This window comes from Triticum dicoccoides, chromosome 5A, assembly GCF_002162155.2.
Source record: "Triticum dicoccoides isolate Atlit2015 ecotype Zavitan chromosome 5A, WEW_v2.0, whole genome shotgun sequence".
In the NCBI taxonomy this organism is placed as follows: Eukaryota; Viridiplantae; Streptophyta; class Magnoliopsida; order Poales; family Poaceae; genus Triticum; species Triticum dicoccoides.
Window position 1 is genome coordinate 466,703,843 of NC_041388.1, and position 13,409 is coordinate 466,717,251.

The window sequence follows — 13,409 nt, forward strand, 5'->3', positions numbered from 1 at the left end:
CCGACAAGAGCCACATCACATTTGCTGACACTGGTAAAAGTAAGGTATTGGGTCTAGGTAGAGTTGCAATCTCAAAGGATAAACACATGGATAAAGTCATGCTTGTTGAATCCCTTGGCTTCAACTTAATGTCTGTCTCAATGCTTTGTGATTTGAACATGATCGTAATGTTTGGAAAATATCGTTGCCTAGTACTAATGGAATCTGACAAGTCTCTAGTGTTTGAAGGGTATCGAAAAGATGATCTGTACGTGGTAGATTTCTCAGCAGGGCCACAACTTGCAGTATGTCTTCTTGCAAAAGCTTCAGAATGCTGGCTTTGGCATTGGAGGCTTGGGCATGCTGGCATGAGGAACCTCCACACCCTTGCGAAGAAGAAGCATGTCATAGGCATCGAGGGCGTCAAGTTCAAGAAAGATCACTTATGCGGTGCCTGTGAAGCAGGGAAGATGACAAGGGTAAAACATCCTTCGAAGACAATCATGACTACTACTCAACCCTTCGAACTGCTCCACATGGATCTTTTCGGCCCCACTCACTACTCAACTTTTACTACTACTGCTTGCCTCTATGGCTTCGTCATTGTTGATGATTACTCTAGATATACTTGGGTGCACATAATCCTTTACAAGACTGAAGTGCAGGATGTCTTCAGACGCTTCGCCAATCGTGCTATGAACAATTTTGGCGCCAAGATAAAACACATCAGAAGTGACAATGGCACTGAATTCAAGAACACTGGCCTTGATACATATCTTGATACCTTGGGCATCACACATGAATTCTCAGCTCCGTACACGCCACAGCAGAATGGCATCGTCGAACGCAAGAACAGAACACTCATTGAGATGGCCAGAACAATGCTAGATGAATACAAGACTCCAAGAAAATTCTGGACTGAAGCCATTGACACTGCATGCCATACAATCAATCGTGTTTATCTTCACAAGCTTCTGAACAAGACATCTTATGAACTCCTAACTGGCAAGAAGCCAAATGTCAGTTACTTCAGAGTATTTGGCGCAAGGTGCTGGATCAAGGACCCACACCACACCTCAAAGTTTGCACCAAAAGCACATGAGGGCTTTATGCTTGGATATGGAAAGGATTCGCACTCCTACAGAGTCTTCAATCTCTTTCATTACAAAGTGGTTGAAACAGTGGATGTGCGGTTCGATGAGACAAATGGTTCACAAAGAGAGCAACTACCAAATGTGCTAGATGAGATTCCAGCTAGTGAATCAATCAAGCTAATGGGAACTGGAGAGATTATACCTTCTGAAGCTCATCCTGAAGAAGAACTTATCATCTCAGCACCTGATCAACATGAAGACAATGCTCAGCCTGAAGACATTCCTCCAACAACAACACAGATCAGCAAGAGCAAAGTCTTCGCCCTGTACATCCTCGTGTTGCCAATGAAGTGCAGATTGACAAAATAATTGACAGCATCAATGCACCTGGCCCACTCACTCGTTCAAGGGCAACTCAGCTAGCAAATTTCTGTGGGCACTTCGCATTCGTCTCAATATCAGAACCCAAGAAAGTTGAAGAAGCCTTCATGGAACCTGAATGGATTCAAGCTATGCAAGAAGAGCTTCAACAGTTTGAGCTGAATAATGTATGGGAACTGGTTAAGCGTCCTGATCCATGGAAGCACAACATAATAGGCACCAAATGGATATACCGCAACAAACAAGATGAGCATGGTCAAGTTGTCAGAAACAAAGCTCGTCTCGTTGCTCAAGGATATACTCAAGTGGAAGGCATTGGCTTCGATGAAACATTTGCTCCCGTGGCTAGGCTTGAAGCAATACGCATTCTGCTGGCCTATGCAAATCATCATAACATACTTCTATATCAAATGGATGTGAAAAGTGCCTTTCTCAATGGCAAGATTGAAGAAGAAGTGTATGTTGCACAACCGCCTGGCTTTGAAAATCCAAAACATCCTGACATGGTATACAAGCTCAACAAGGCGCTCTATGGCCTCAAACAAGCCCCTAGGGCCTGGTATGACACACTCAAATACTTCCTGAAGAGCAAAGGCTTCATACCTGGTTCCCTAGATCCCACTCTTTTCACGAAGACATATGATGGTGAACTGTTTGTGTGCCAAATATATGTGGATGACATTATCTTCGGCTGCACAAATCAGAAGTACAATGAAGAGTTTGGATATATGATGCAAGAGCAATATCAGATGTCCATGATGGGGGAGCTGAAGTTCTTCCTTGGTCTTCAAATACGACAACAACGCAATGGCATCTTCATATCTCAAGAGAAGTATCTCAAAGATTGCCTGAAGAAGTTCGGTATGCAAGACTGCAAAGGCTTCACAACACCAATGCCAGCCAAACATCATCTGGGTCCCGACGACAATGGTAAAGAGTTCGATCAAAAGGTATACCGCTCCATGATTGGTTCTTTACTTTATCTATGTGCATCTAGGCCAGATATTATGCTTAGTGTTTGCATGTGTGCTCGATTTCAAGCGGCACCAAAGGAGTCGCATCACTTAGCTGTGAAGCGAATTCTTCGATATTTGGCTCACACCCCAACTCTAGGATTATGGTATCCAAAGGGCTCAGAGTTTGATTTGGTTGGATTCTCGGATGCTGATTATGCTGGTGACAAAGTTGATCGCAAGTCTACATCAGGCACATGTCACTTTCTGGGACGATCACTTGTATGTTGGTCTTCAAAGAAGCAGAACTGTGTATCTCTCTCCACTGCTGAATCTGAATACATTGCTACTGGATCTTGCTGCGCTTAGCTTCTGTGGATGAAGCAAACACTCAAGGATTATGGCATTCATCTGAAGCAAGTACCACTTTACTGCGACAACGAAAGTGCCATCAAGATTGCCAACAAACCAGTTCAGCACTCGAAGACAAAGCACATTGAAATTCGTCATCACTTTCTCAGAGATCATGTTGTGAAGGAAGACATTGATATCATACATGTCAACACTGAAGAACAATTGGCAGATATCTTCACCAAGCCCTTGGATGAGAAGAGATTTTGCAAGTTATGTTGTGAGCTAAATATCCTGGAATCCTCAAATGTCCTGTGATCAGGCACACATCCTAACACTTATGCATATGATGACTTAGATGTGCAACACACGAAGTAAAGTATATCTTCAATCAATGAAGACATACATTCTAAGTGTGAATACATTAATGTGGAATTTGACTTCGGAGCGCCACGATAATTGTGCGCCGTGTATGGGTCTAATACTTCCTATACAGTGGGTAACGCCACCACCAAACGTTCTCTTTGAAGTGTTTCTCTCATGGCGTTACCTTGCAATGTCTTCACATTTGGTTGTCTTCACATTTGGTTTGGCTTCGAACATGTCTTCATGATTATCTTCACTATGTTGATTGTATAGATATATATATGCTAGTGTTCTGTCCTCTACAGCATTGACTTATAGCTATGTCTTCGTGTTGAATCTTTTGAACTAAGTGAATGTGATCGGACCCCAAACTTCTCTATGCTTTCTATCTCAAACTCTATCTCTCTAAGTCATATGCATTCTATTGAAACTGTCGAATGTCTTCACTGCGTCCTTGTCAGTAGAAGATATAGAGACAACCATAATGTCCGTTTTCAATGCTCATTCCTCCACATAAAATCCGGAGAAGCAGGAATGACCGCCCGACAATCCAGGCGTGCGTTGGACGTGGAACAAACCCCAAACTTCCGCAAACAGGCCACGCGTTCCTCAGATGCAAATCGCCAGGGGCACCTGTGTAATAGCACAGTGCTGCCCCTGTGCCTATATATTCACACTTACCGCGGTCATTATCTCCTTCTTCCACCCTCGCACAAACCCTAGCGCCACCGCTAGCTCTCGACGACGCCGGCGACGAAGCGCTTCGCTGCCGCAACCTCTCCGACGCCGTCCTCACGCCGACCACGGACATCGTTCTCTCCGCCGTCGCCGTAGGTGTCTTCCGTCGCCAAGTTAGGGCACGGAGGACTGAATTGCTCGGTATCATCTCCCACTTCCGTCTAGCAGTTCCAAGTGTAAAACTTCTTTTTACAGCCCCTTTTGATCTCATGGTTCTGTCACTTTCTACCATAAGAAGTTTATCTTCACACAAGTTAGATCTCTCAATCTGCATCTCATAACATGCCTAGTATATTCACTTGTGCCTCATGAAGTAGTTAGATTCCTCACATGTACTGATCTGTGGGTTCGTACAAATCTGGAACCAACTTCTTATCTATGAGTGAATGTCTTCGCACGATGAGGTCAATGTCTTCTAAACTGATTAATCTTCAAAACCTTCTGAGAATGCATATGACCTCTTCCCCTTCCCTCACACCTTAATGCTGTCACAGGTACATGTCCGTGGGAGAATCCTTTGGTTCTCATAGTCTGCATTCATTTGCAGAATTCCTACAGCATCACATAAATTCTCCTGAAGCTAGTTCCTGTTGGTCCAGCAAAAGAAAGCCTTTGAAGCCTTTGAAAGTTTTGAAGCCTTTCAAGTTAAAGTTTATGGCTTCAGAAGCAGCAGCAAGGAAGGGGGCAGACAGCGACGTGAAGGAACTTCCAAAGATCTGCCTGAAGACTTGGCAGAAATGTATAAAACAGATCCTGAAGAGAATTATGGGCAGCGTAAGACCCGAATCCAATGGATTCGACGCTATTGGGCTGAACAATGGTTCAAATACCACTTCATAACCCAAGAGTATGCTGAGAAAAGTGCCATCAAAAGACCGTGGGGAGACATCTTATACAAAAACCTTGTACCCAGGTCCAGAGATGAAGCTATTGCCCAAAGCTTCTATCCATGCATGGTTCGTGGGCCACAGCCTGATGATGCACATCCGTCGTCACTACTCTGGTGTCGTGACGACAATCTATTCAAGCGCAACTTCCAGTTTGCCCAACAATCAGCGAAGCAGAACAAGAAGAAGTTGGGGTTAGACTTTAACCCTGGTGCCTCAGCACCAAGGGCAGATGGCACACGCTACGCAGAACCCAATATCATCGGTCCATATGCCAATCTTGAGGGCCTCATCACCCGCATCTTAGTCCAAGGGACTGCCGTGAATGACCCTCCAGCTGACTCTGAGTCTGATGAAGCTCCTGCTGTACCGAAGCCAAAGCAGACGAAGAAGCCAAAAGCTTCAAAGCCAGCCCCTTCATCAAAAATCTCAAGGGCGAAGCCATTGGCAACTGCACCTCCTGAAGACAGTGTGCAGTCTGAAGACGTATCCCGCGTCTCCAAGCCCTAGAAGGCCAAGGTGCCTCAGCCACACACCGGCAAAGAGCTCACAGCTGCTGCCATTCTGCGCAGCGAAGCCATTGATCTGTCAAGTGATGAAGATCTTGGAGATGACGCTCTAGAGCAGCTCATCAAGAGCAAAGAAGAAGCTGAAATCTTCAACAATTTGCCTCTCTTTGATGTTGCCATCATCCACAACTTCATCGACGAATGGTTTGCCACACCAAACATCAGCTTCGAAGATCTGCAGCTGCCTGTTGGCCTCAGCGTCGCCTTCCAAGGCGCAATTGCTTCAGAACTTGCCATTGCCCAGCGCATTGTTGAACTGAAGCAGAAAATTGATCATGAAAAGGCTCAGTTCAAGAAGAATATGGCCAAGCTCAGCGTGCAAGAAGTGAAGAGCTTCAAGACCATGTTGCATGAGCTCAAGGAAATTTTTCTGAAGAAGCGTGCAGAAGCTCAGGGCTCACATGAGCGGATGAAGTCTCTGGCTGAAAGATGTGTACAAGCCTACAATGAGGCTGAGAAGCGCAAGGCACTTGGGCGTCCTGGCATCGACCCCAAGATGGCCGTGAAGAAGAAGAAGAAGCCTGCTATGGCTGAACCTGAGGCACCTAGGCAAGAAGCAGTTCCAATTGTCTTCCCAACTGCAACGACTGGCTCGAAGCCAAAGAGCCGGTCAACAGCTTCAGAGCTCAAGAAGACAAGAACTGCTGAGGCTGAAGCCAGGAAGAGGAAAAGCTCTGAAGCCTCTCCTACTGCCCCCAGCAAGAAGAAAAGAAAGACCAAGAAATCTTGGGCTGCTCCCACAGAGCCTTTGATAGTTGAACCTATTTCTATGGTTCACCCCAACGCAGAACAACAACTGACAGTTCATGAGCCTGCTTCCACAAAGGCTCCTGAAGCTGAAGACATACCAGCAGCCGACCCCATTGCTGTTGAAGACATTGGTCATCAGGACAATGTACAAGATGATGCAGCCCTTCCTCAGTATGAACAAAGCGAGCCCATCAGCATTGGTCGTCCTCTGACGCCAATTGCACAAGAGGCGTCATGGGCGGATCGCCCTCAAGAGGAAGAAGACAATGAGGCCCAGCCCACTCCAACCCCACAGGCGTCGTCTGCATTCCGCAGGCTTCGCAAAGGTCCAAGGCCTCAAGTCTATGCTGAAGACATTCCGGCTGCATCAGCCGCAGAAGACGCACTACAAGAGCCTACTCCTATGCTCCACCAAGAAGCAGTTCTCCAGGAGAACGTGCTTGTGACTGACCCTCCAGCTAGTCAAGCGAAGGCTGAAAATGTTGAGGCTGCCACAACCAACACCGAAGCCAATGTGGAGCCCTCCCCACCAAAAGCTTCAGCAGACAGCGAAGCTACTGATCTAGACACTTCTGTTCCTGAGTCTGCTGCAGGTCCTCAATTTGATTACCATGTTGAGCACAGGCCTCATGTCCAGAAGCCAGTCCCAAGGCTGCCAAGGTTCCCAGGTCCTGCATCAGCACCTGGCTCCTTTGCCATCAATAGCTTCAAGGCAGACAATACGTTCTTCAACAGCTCCAAGAACCCCTATTCAAGGGAAAGGATTTCATCAGATAGGTTCTGGAGCTATCCTCAGCGCAGCTACTATTCATGCATCCTATACAACCAAGGTCGCATCTTCCCGCACAAGCGCCTTGATGTTGAAGCCATTGCTGGTCTGCCCTGCTTAGAGGAAGCGCTGGATTGCTTCAAGCAAGTGGGTCTGCTGCAGTTTATAACTGATGAAGAGCACTAGAATGAAGAGCTTCTGTTGCAATTCTATGCCACCCTACACATCAAAGGATACAACAGAGATCCGAAGACTTGGGCCCTGGAGTGGATGACCGGCAATGTCCATCACGAAGCCAATGCATTCGATATCATTGAGCTCACCGGCCTGCCCACTCCTGGCCAACTCTTTGAGGAAGGCTGTCCACTACACACTGAAGCTCTTGAGAGAATATTCCAGAGGCCTGAACCAAATATGAGTCAGATGCTCTCCATGATGAAGCCATTGCCCCACGATGCTCCTTATCCAACAGAGTTCTTCGTTGAAGACTTTGAGTACCTGCCCAGAACCATCTATCACATTATCCGGCAGACTCTCTGGCCTATTAAAGGGCACTCTCCAAATGCCAAGATCGAGGGTGCAATGAAGACTCTGATATTCTGTATCCTTCATGGAAAATGCTTCAACGCACAGGATTTCTTCATACGCCAACTCGCTGCATCAGGCTCAGATCTGTTTGGTTTGAAGTTCTATGTAATGAGATTGATCAAGCTTCACTCTGCGATCTCATATCAGCCCTCAGCCTGCAACCATCAGATCTTCTTGCCAGATGTGGATACCTCTGCTGAAGCTATATATCCTGAGCCTGCCAAGCAACCTTTGAGTCTTCAGAATGCAGAACACCAGAGCTTCACTCAAAATGATGAAGGTGTTGAAGCCATCTCTAGGGTGTATCCTTTGGCTGGCACTACACGTGCACCACACCCGGCTTCAACTGAAGCCACTGACAGTGCAACTGCTTCAAGACCCAAGAAGCGCGCTCGTGTTCTCACTGACCGAGAGCTTCTTGTGGCCCTTCATCAAAAACAAGATAGGCATCATGACTGGATAAAGCGACAGATGAAAAGCCTCTTGGTGCATGTTAATCGTCTTCGAAATCTTGCCACCAAGAATGCCTTCGTTACCCATGAAACCTGTCGTCGTACATGGAAAGGGCTATCAATGATGTGCACTGAAGCTGAACTTGAAGAGGATGGCTTCATTGAGCAATTCAAGTTTGACACCACACCTCCTAGAAGGGCTGTGATGTGCAACACACCATCACTTGAAGACTCTGAGTTTTCTTCATCTGCTGCCACAGTCACTGCCAGAATCATTGATGAAGAAGACGATGCTACATCACCGCCACCTGCTTCAGCACCTCCAAGCTCTTCTGCACCGCCAAACACCTCCAACGACCCTACTGCTCCTGGGAATGAGTAGACACTCTATGTCTTCAAACCTTTTTGTTCCTTGCTGACAAAAGGGGGAGAAGCATATGGGTTGATAGTCTTCAAGCGGGTCCATATGGGCGGGTGCTTTATGTTTTGTTATATTTTGCTTCGTGCTTACAACTCTTGTTTTACATTTGGTTCTTATGAGTTGTAGCACTTAAACCAGATGGTCGTCTGCTACTTGTTTGCCACTCTGTTTTGCGAAGATAAATTCCGCATGTGCGACGATAAATTCCGCACTTATCTCATTCTACAGACGTCCATTTTCCATTATGCATGTCATTATCTTCATATATCTTCACATGCATAGTGGATTGTCATCATAAGCTGAAGTGGATCTCCACAAGTACAACCTGCCATGTGCATTTGCATTCCAAAAGCAAATTAACTTGTATGCACATCTTCAGGGGGAGCCCTTGCAACTTATGAAGACAATTCCTTATCCTTTACAATTTCACAGACTATATTCCCCGTTGAAAACTTCAACTAGTTTGTCATCAATCACAAAAAAGGGGGAGATTGTAAGTGCATCTAGTGCCACCCCTAGTTGGTTTTGGAGTATTGACGACAAACCTAGTTGAGGGACTAATGTGTTTGTGAGAATTGCAGGATAACACAGGTAGAAGTCCCTCATTGATTCGATTTTATTGCCAGAGATGACCCCTAAAAATGTATGAAGACATTGAAGTCAAAGGTGGTATATGAAGATATTCACATTGAAGACTATGACAAAAGAAGACACGTTATGAAGCCTATGGAGCTCGAAGACTTAGATCTTGCGTAGTTCTTTTCCTTTGTGTTGAGTCATAGGATCCACCGTACTGTTAAGTGGGGTCCAGGAGAACCAGTTAGAATGACTGAAGTGATGCCTAAACCAAAAACCTATGTCTTCGAGCGAAGACAATGAGAGCGAATCTTGTCCAGAGCCGGACAAGTCAGCTTTGCTTGTAGCCCAAGTAAAGTTGCCATGAGAGTTTGAAATCTGACCGTTGAGACACGTGTCAGTTCCTTAGTGACCCAGGGTTATTTCGGACAAATCAGGTCGGTTTGCCAAGTGGCTATAAATAGCCCACCCGCTACAACCATAAACGGTTGGCTGCTCAGATTTCAGTGCACGGCTTTTGTCGTTTGAGAGCAACCCACCTCGAAGCCTTTGAGAGAGAGAATTCCTTGCGAGGATAAAGCCCTAACCACCCAGAGCCAGAGAACATTGGGCATCACTTAAGTCTTCTTGTCTGTGTGATCTGAAGACTTATTACACTTGAGGACTGTGCATCCTCCAGACGGTTAGGCGTCGCGTTCAGAGCATCCAAGAGACATTGTGGATTGCCAGTGAACGAGGTCTGTGAAGGTTTGGGAGTCTACCTTGAAGACTTACCAGAGTGATTGGGCGAGGACTAAGTGACCTTAGCTCAAGGAGAATACGGTGAGGACTTGGTGTCCTGAGCTGCGTGTTCAGGACTGGGTGTCCGGGACTGTGTGTCCTAAGGTTTAAATACCTAGCCGCTCCAACCAGACGTACAGTTGTCACAGCAAATAGAACTGGTCCAACACATCATTGTCTTCAACGAGTCACTGGTTTCATCTTCACTTCCTCTTACTTACTGTTACTCATTGTGAAGCCATTGCATGCTTGCTATATCTTTTGTCTTCACAACTTAACTGTATGATTTGTTTGGCTTCATAACTTCTTCCTACCTGATCCTTATTACACTACAGCTACTTGTCATTGTGCTTTCACTCTATTGAATACTTGACCATGGCTTGCCTAGTGTAATCTAACTTCCGCTGCATAGTGATAGGCATATCTCTACTGATTGTCTTCATAACTTCCACGTTTTGAAGACTTTCATAAAAATCGCCTATTCACCCCCCCTCTAGTCGACATAACGCACTTTCAGTAATAGTGATGATAGCAGTAGTAACTTAGCAGAAACAATATGGAAAAGTTTGTAGGCATTGGATCGGTGACTTGTTGAATGATATTCATCATGTGACAGTTATAACCTAGGACGATACGGCACTAGCTCCAGTTCATCGATATAATGTAGGCATGTATTTCGTAAATAGTCATACGTGCTTTATTAAAAGAACTTGTATGACATCTTTTGTCCTACCCTCCCGTATTGGAAACTAAGGGATATTAAGGCCTCCTTTTAATAGAGAATTGGAACAAAGCATTAACACATAGTGAATACATGAACTCCTTAAACTACGGTCATCACCGAGAGTGGGCCCGGTTGTTGTCACTCCGGGGTTGCCGGATCATAACACATAGTAGGTGACTATAACTTGCAAGATCGGGTCTTGAACGTGGATATAATGATGATAACATAAATGGTTTAGATTTGAAATCATGGCACCCGGGCCCAAAGTGACAAGCATTAAGCATGGCAAGTTCATAGCAACATCAATCTAAGAACATATTGGATACTAGGGATCAGGCCCTAACAAAACTAACTCAATTACATGATGAATCTCATCCAACTCCTCACTGACCAGCGAGCCTGCGAAGAAATTACTCACTCCCGGTGGGGAGCATCATGGAATTGTTTATGGAGAAGGGTTGGTGATGACGAAGAACGAAGATCCCCCTCTCCGGAGCCCCAAACAGACTCCAGATCTGCCCTCCCGAGGAAGAACAGGGCTTTGCAGCGGCTCCGTCTTGTGGATCGTGATAATTCTTTCTCCCTAATTTTTTTCTGGAAAAATAGGATTTTATAGTGTCGGTTTCTGGGTCTGCGGGGCCACCAGGTGGGTACAACCCACCTGGGCACGCCAGGAGAGGGGGGCATGCCCTAGTGGGTTGTGCCCACCCACGGGCCCCTCTCCGGTAGGTCTTGGCTCCAGAGATTCTTATATATTCTATAAAACCCCTCGAAAAGTTTTGTTCCATTCCAAAAACTTTTATTTCTGCACAATAACAACACCATGGTAGTTCTACTGAAAACATCGTCAGTCCGGGGTTAGTTTCATGCAAATTAGAGTCCAAAACAAGAGGAAAAGCGTGAGAAAAAGTTGATACGTTGGAGACGTATCAACTCCCCCAAGCTTAAACCTTTGCTTGTCCTCAAGCAATTCAGTTGACAAACTGAAAGCGAGAAAGAAAAACTTTTACGAACTCTTTTTCTCTTGTTTGCATAAATAAGCTTAAACAACACCAAGGTTTTTAGCCAGCATTATAACTAACCATTTCGACAATAACTCTTAAAGATTATAATGACTCATATCAATGACATAATTAGCTAGCGAGCAATAATAAGATATCTCAAACGACAACAGATTGTCAAAACAACCATGATATAATATGACAATAGTGGTATCTCGCTAGCCCTTTCTGAGACCGTAAAACATAAATGCGGAGCACCTCCAAAGTTCAAGCAGTGACTAGACATTGCAATTCATGGTAGAAAAGATCCAGTCATGATGCACCAAACATTAGCTACACACAATGCGTAAATCATGACAACTTCTCTCTACACAGTTTCTGGCGCTTGTTTTAGAAGGTGATGACACAACATAAACGTAAATAGATAGTCCCTTCGCAGAGGGAAGCAGTGATTTGCAGAGGTGCTAGAGCTCAATATTTAAAATAGAGATAAATGATATTTTGAGACTTGCACCCTTCTCATTTACTTCACGACCATCAGTTATCAACATATTCCATGCTAAGCACGCTAGTGGCGGTTCCCAATCGATAAAAGTAAAGCTTTACTCCCCCTCCACCATCAATCACACTCCACGACTTGTTCGAAACAACGGGTGCCGTCCATACCAACATCATTCCTGGGGGAGTTTTGTTTACTTATTTGCATTTTTGAGTTCAGGACTGGGAATCCCTATTACCGCCCATTTTCTCGTGCAATGGTGAGTGAATAAACACTCTACCTAAGAATAACCCGCTTAGCATGGAAGATATTGACCACCTCCTGTCGTTCCATGAACGATCCATGCACACAAAAAGGATAATTTTTAGAAGTTTTTAGAGGTGCCACATGCAAATTTACTTGGGACAGTAGGGTAATACCGCATATAGGTAGGTATGGTGGACTCATCTGGAATAACTTTGGGTTCAAGGTTTTTGATGTACAAGCAGAATTCCCACTTAGTATAGGCGAAGGCCAGCAATTTAGATTGAGAAGCGGCCAACTAGAGACCAACAAGGATCATAACTGTCGGTGTACAAAAGTAGGGGCTCTCCTTTTGCACCCCTTTACTTGTGCACGGGCAGTCAGAGCCGCGCCCACGGCCACACTAACCAGGGCAGAGGAGGGAAGCCGGAGCACAAGAGGACCAAAGCAACACCAAGACCAGAGGCGCAAAGATAGAAAGAGGGCGAGGTGGACTCTCCCGGCAAGACCCTTGCCGGGGTGGCTTCCGCAGCCTCAGCAAGATCCTTGCCGGGGCAACTTGCCTGACGCCAGCAGAGCGCGCCACCCTTGAGCCCAAGGGGTTCCAACACCATCAACCATATTGGAACCAAGGCTCGGGAGGCACCTCTGTGGCGGCATGCAGATCTTTGTAGAGATCATAGATACACAAGATCAGATGGGAACCAGAAGATGACGATCCTTGGCGAGATCCTTGCCAAGGAAATCCACGAGACTCCCGGCAAGATCCTTGCTAGGGACGACCGCGGTGCCGCAGCGAGACGCTTGCTGGTCCCTCAGCAAGACCCTTGGCAAGGACACATGCGGGGCCGCAGCCATGCCTGCGTCTGCCAAGACTCCACCGCCGCTCCCATACAGCTGCCAGCTCGATCAGATGGGCAGGCATCTGTGTGGCAGCGCGCGGCCTTTACACCAATTCAGCAAGCACCTGCGTGGTGGCATGCAGATCTTCGTGAAGGCTCCACCACCGCGCCAGCCCAGTAGCCAACCAACGTGGCGCTACAACGCCTCATTAGCTTGGACGCACGTCGGAGCCAGGCGAGGCGATGACAACTGGGACGAGCTTCTTTGCCATCCCCAATAAAGCAAGAGGGGCACGTCGGCAGCGCATTAAATGCGTTTGTCCGACGATGCCAGGAGGTAGACTCAGCCCCTGTACATCTTTCCACCTCCCGTGTGCCGCTGTGGTGAGCCCTTTTTGTCTATAAAAGGAGGCCCGAGGCGTACTGGAGGGGGATTCGGTTCTTTT